Source organism: Apium graveolens, chromosome 6 (assembly GCF_009905375.1).
Source record: "Apium graveolens cultivar Ventura chromosome 6, ASM990537v1, whole genome shotgun sequence".
Taxonomy (NCBI): Eukaryota; Viridiplantae; Streptophyta; class Magnoliopsida; order Apiales; family Apiaceae; genus Apium; species Apium graveolens.
In genome coordinates, this window is record NC_133652.1 from 211,105,366 (window position 1) to 211,112,155 (window position 6,790).

The window sequence follows — 6,790 nt, forward strand, 5'->3', positions numbered from 1 at the left end:
TATGTATATATATATATATACTGAATATTTTACGACTTGGTCGCGTTAAGATATCAGCTTGGTTCATTTCTTCTTGACCAAGACTTTCATGAGTATGATGAGAATGCTCATATATTGTTAATTATTATATATATTATTTCGGTGGGCTTGTTGCTCACCCTTGCTTTCTTCTTTCATCACACAACAATAGATAGAAAGATGAACATGACCAAGCTTCCAATTCGCAAGCGGTTAGGAAACATTTCGCAGCTTTCTGGAAGCGTTGATGCCGCTGTAGCTGAGGTAAAAATTACCAATAGGCTAGGCTTTCAACTTTTGATGTACCAGACTTATGTATCTATATGAATTGTAATAATGGAAAAGAAATGTAAATTTATTCAGTAACCCTTTTAAGGTGTAACGGTTTATAACTGTAGAATAAAATAACTTGTGTTACTTTTGGTATTCATCTCTGAGACTATAACTTGTGGTGTGTGTGTGGGTATATTGTGGGGCCACAGTACTCAGTAGCTGGTTGACTGTTAAGGTTAAGTATTGATAAGGGAAATGGAACTCGTGACGACCCGAATCCCCGACCCCGGATTTGGGGGTGTTACAGAAATGGTATCAGAGCCAAGCGTTATAAACCTCAGAGATGATGTGGCGTTAAGATAATAAGTTCACTAAGATAATAAGAACTCTTGCCAAGTTCATAGTCAGACTACCTAGCGTAGTACTGACAATTAAAACCCTTATGAGAACCCTTATAAATATCATGGTAGTAACATAGTTCGTTCTCGTATAGGGCAGCGGGGCACCGAACCCTGAGGTTCAGGAGCATTAGCCTGAGGATGTTTTATTACATGTTGGAGATCAAATTGTGAATCCAATAGAGTACCCTAACGAGGGACCGGATGAGATTCATATAGAAAATGTTGCGGTTGAGGATGTTATGCCAGAAGGGATTGTTGTTGAGGAGGATCTCGTGGAGGATCCTGATGAGAATGAAGAGAGGACCGTTGAGGAATTGATGACCGTAGTCAGGGCGACTACCAGAGCTAGAATGGCCGCAAGGGTGGCACTAGAGGATGAAGAGTTACCAAGGGCATAAAGGATGATGAGGGCAGAAGGAGTGGGGCCTTCCACGGCACCAATTATACCAGTGTCAGACCCTTTTCCAGAGGTTCCTGTAGACATCCATGAGGTTCCACCAATTCCTGTTCCCTCCCCTGTACAGAGCCCGGCACCTACTGAGGAAATACCACCTTTATCTCCTGCACCATGGTCACCTGATACCGTGCTTGGTTATCCATTTGGATCTCCTGGGTTTGCACCACCTGCACCCCATGGACTGCTAGATGCTACCACTCAGGCTTCTCTTATCGCCGATTATTATATGACTTTGGGTGGCCGGTCTGAGGCCCGTAATGTTAGGGGTGATCTGTTGGATCGACTTACTGCACCAAGGATTGAGGGCGGGGTACTTCCGGCAGGATTAGCTTATAGCATGGAAAGGATTGAGGCTACCACCCGAATTGCAGCTAGAGGCCATCTTGAGGGTTAGATTGATCCACCTCTACTTGCAACTATCTTAGACCTCATCACCGCTTTAATGAAGCAGGTTAGGGATGTCGTGCGTGCCCGCATTTCTTGATCCATATTAGTGTGCAGAGTCTGAGCAATCTGACAAGGATTTCATGCAGCACCGCTTTTGGAGGATTAACCTAAGTTATGAATGATTAGTTTTAATGACTAGATGATTATCTATGGTAGTACTTTTGGGATATAAGCGATCAGATCAAATGATGTAATTCTCTTTAATGTGTTTAGTTCTTGTACCCTCGAACAAATGGTTAAGTATATATTCGTTAATTTCAGTTCAGATCAGTTTGTTTATGATAAGTTTATATTATTAATTGCGTTGTGAACACTTAAGAAAGTGTCATAAAGTTTATAGAACTTGAGAATTCATAATTTGCAATCATGCAAGGACTGAATGAGGGAAGGATTTACGCAAAGTAAGTAAGACAAATATCCAGAGATTTTCAAAAAATTTCCAAGCATTATGCCCCTACGAGGAATAAGATTAGGGGCAAACCTTGAATGTGATAATCATGGAGGTCGCAATTAAGATATAAGGAAACAGAAAGTCAAGTAAGGAAAGGAGACCCGAGACGGTACTCCTATACGGCAATTCATGGACCTGCCTAAACAAAACTTATACTTTTATCCCTAACCACCACCCTGAGGGAGCAATGCGGTGGGAAATTCTTTCAGGACCTTTAAATCGCTAAGCTCTCAGAGTTCCAAGGAACAAGCTGAGCTAGCCGAGGCAAGAGCCTGGCTAAAGGAAATAGAGGAATCATTTGAGATTCTAAATGATTGACGAATCATAAAAAAAACTATTTTTGTCACTTACCCTCCTAAGAGAGAGACCACCCGCTGGTGAAAGGCCAAGGAAGGCACGGAGCAAGAGATTATAATAAACTGATTTATGTTCAGTCAAATGTTTTCAGGAAAGTACTTCCCAAGGTTATGGAGATAGTGTAAAAGCTTTAGAGCCATAACAAAGGCAGACGAGTATGATGAATTATGAATCTAAGTTGGAAAAGTTGTCAAGATTCATTCTGAGGACACGAATCCAGAATGATGGGATGTTTGAAATCAATGCTTATGTTCTGTTGGTTCATGAAATAATGATAATAGAAAGGAAAATAAAAAGAAACTGAAGTGGAAAGGAATATAAAGGTAATAGAGTTCGAGGAATGATAAGGGAGTTGGGTATGAGGAAACCCTAAAGACTCATAGCAATAGAAATAGAAAAGTATGTAATCATCAGGATGAGGGTGATTCACCATGAGTTAAAATTAATCATTGAAGGCATAAGAGATACATATATTTTATCCCCTATAAGTTGGGAGGGTTCGAGGAAACCTTGAGATAGTTCGAAGGATATATAATGAGACGCGGATAGACTGAGGAGACAAGAAAGTAGGAAATTAGAAAAATTGGATGAAGGAAGTGACCTTCAAGAATGTGAAGTGTAAGACCGGTGGCTTGATACCCAGAAAGGGAGACGCCAGGTATGAGAGATATCCCAACATTGAGATGACTGTTGAGATAAACAACAAAAGTAAATGAGGATTTATTAAGAAGATTTTCACGTTGAACATGACCAATATCTTCCAGAACATCCATGTTATCATTACCAAATCAGGAAAGAAAAGCGGATAACCATTGTTATATTTTGGAGGCCATATGAATTGACCTCAATTTGAATAAGGATGCTATTTGAAATTAGGTATAGACTATCGAGGTGGGAATGATTAAATAGATAAGTTATGAAGGATAAATGACTTGATTTATCCATGGAAGGATGCCTGTACCTTTTTAAAGGTGGAATTAATGATAGAACCTCGATAACTTGAGATGAATCCTAGAGGAATGCATAAAGGATGGCATTTCACCCTTAATAGGGACAGCATGAGTTTTGACAGTATGAATTGGAAAGGATTAAGGTAACAACAACCTTTAAAGATCAGTAGAGAAATTTTCAGAAGTATATAAACAATGATTCCGGTATTAGTAAATGGTATCTTGATATGCCCTGTGCCTAGGGTGTACCTGATGAAGGATTTAAGGATAAACTTAGAGGTTTTACAAGGAGAAAGGTAATATTCAAAGTTCTCAAGAATAGAAATTTTGATAAAGGAAATGTGACGTAATTATAATAATGCCAGGTGGGGCACATGTTGAACCATAACAAAGTATAGATTGACCCAATAAGGGTCGAGATTGGTGAAATCAAGAAGGACCCAAAATAAGAGACGTCCTAAGTATGATCAAGAGTCATCGTGACAATGTTAACCTCTAAAAGACCGAGGCAATAACTTATGGGAAAGGGATGATATATTTTTTTTACCAAGGCGTAATGAAGAGCATTTTCACACAAGCAGTGATTGGAAATGAGGTAGAGAATTTAGTTGAAGGTCATTTAAAATACATTGATTCTAAGGAAACTTTACTATCAGGAAAGGCCAAAGAGGTGGCCGACACTTTAAATGTAAGAGGATAATTATAGGCGCTCATGCCAGAGGAATACAGTGATGATGGTTAAAGCCGTGAAGGTTGTATTATGGTTTGAAAGATTGACATTCCTTCTGATGATTGTGCGATACTCAACCGTGATAGTAGTTTGGTAAAGATTTAATTTATGAAATCACCGTGAGCGGGCTACCTATCTTATAAGGTTATATCTTGAGTTAAGCCAGGACCATGTTACGAAAGGACTAAATGAACCTTGAGCTTCATGTCTCCTAATAAAGACATATGGTTAATAATGGTGTTAAACTGCTATCGTTGCTTTTATTGAAACTCTTCTGCAATTTTATCTGCTTCATGTCATATGTACGCCAAGTTCAGGAGTGTTCTTCATGAATCATGGAATGGTGATTATGTTGCCTCCTTAGAAGAATCCGATATGACATGTATGGACTCCGTATGGTTATCTATTAAGATTTCATAGAAAATGAATGACTACAGTAGGTCAGTGGTGGACCTTAGTAATGCAACAATGATTCTGCGAGTAATGAGTTGATTACAACCGTGAGAGTTGTATTAGAATGGATGTTGAGATTGAGTACCCCTAATGGGGTCGTGTTGATATATAAGTTATCATTGATAGACTACCTAGTGGAGTATTTACATATTATATATTTATTCCCTCTTATGAATAGAGAGTCGTATTACTATACGAGGAAGGTTGCGGTGCAAGCATAGAATTCTAGTAACGATGATGTGTAGAATGAGATCCCAGATTCGATTTTCGATGTCGAGGGAGTTTCAAAGGTGATTGTGTATAAGCTCAGCAAGAGCATGGGTCCATAGAATGATGGACAGAATATCAAAAATATTTAGGCATGTGAAATACGATGCTATAATATCTGATGTTGATATATATACGGATATGTTTTGTTCTCCTATGATAAACCTCTATAGTTCAGAGGTAGATTCCAAGCCAGATATTTTGTGGCAGTATATTTTATATATATATAATTCTCTTCAATTCGTTCTTTTCTCTCCTTTTCATTTCATATAAGCTGAGAAGAACAACCCTTCCAGAAGGGGAGGTATTGCCGAATGACTATCTATCTGTGTGATAGAAGCCTAGTAGGATACCATATGTTGTTTAATTGCTTGTCAAGTACTAAAGGCTGGCCACCTTTTGTACTAACTATGCAATAGAACAAGTATTCATGATCATAGTGATCTCTCAACAAATTCCTCTACTTCTATATGATGGATCAAGCTTTCGAAGATAGAAGCAGCTAGAAAGGAAGTAGTATCAGTACAGTGGTATTCTGATTCTAACATATTCGTGATACTAAGGTTGACGTGGTTATTAAAAGGTTATAGAACGCTAACGAGCAAAAGTGTAACCAGTATAGTACTATGTACGGAAGATAGTAAAGACTACAAACTGGAAAAGAATGGGTATTGAGAAGCAAAAGCTATAATGCTAGAAGCTATGATGAGAGTCGGTTCAATAGACTTGAAAGAATTTGGAATGATCACTTAACGCGGATTAAGTTTTCTCATGAAAATCGATCGTATGTCAGTATCGAGGTATCGCCTTATGAGATCCTTGAGGGAAGACAATGTCGATCTCCCTTATGTTAGGATGAAGATTGCAGAACGCAAGATGCTCGGACCAGTAGTGGTCCAAAGGACCAAGGATATAATAGATCTAATCAGAGGACGGCTGGTAGCAGCCCAAGACAGACAGAAGAAATATGCAGACCTAGCCCGAAAGGACAAGGAGTATGAAGTAGGGGACTTAGTACTGCTAAAAGTATCCCCTTGGAAGGGATTAATGAGGTTCGAAAAGAAAAGGAAACTAAGCCCAATATATATTGGATCTTTTGAGATATTAAGACTGATTGGGAAGCTGGCTTACGAGCTAGCCTTACCCCCGAACCTACAACAAGTTCATAATGTGTTCCATGTGTCAATGCTACGGAAGTATCATCGGGATGCCAGACACATAGTGGAGTACGAGTAGGTGGATATGCAACCAGATCTGACTTACGTGGAGAGACCAGTAAAGATTATGGATAAGAAGGAGCAGGTGCTTCGAAACAAAGTAATCAAGCTAGTCAGAGTGTTATGGCAGAATCATAATATGGAAGAATCAACTTGGGAACTAGAGAGCGCAATGCTAGAAAAGTACCCCGATTTATTTTCTATTTGATTCCGGGACAGAATCCTTTTAAGGAGGGGAGACTGTAATAACCCCAAAATTTTGAACTTTTTGTAACCCTTATGAATAGTTTTTTGCTGATATTGCTGAATAAGAAAACTTTTCATGCCACACTATGTAGGGGTTCTTTTTTTGTTATTCTGAGGTCTTATTAGTACTCTATATGATATATAAGTGTATGTAAAGATCGTCAGAATCCAAATTCGAACACTTTGATTTTTCCCGAAAATCCACCAGATACCGAAAGAATTGAGTATAAGGTAACAGGATAAAAATGATTTAAATTCAAGGATTATAAGAGAGGATCATAAAAGGAATATAATGTATTGAGAAAGGTTAAGGAAACCCAAGTAATAAGATCCCGGGTATGATCCCTCAAACGATAAACGAAAATGAAAGTTAAGCGAACCGTATAACAGATCAGTGGTCATTAGCCAAGTAATTAGAAGCTAATCAAAGAGGTTAGTGAGGATGATATCATCAAACCAATAAGAAGAGGACAAGCATGGGAAGATGACATATGATTGATGACCTAAGCATGACCAAAAGGGA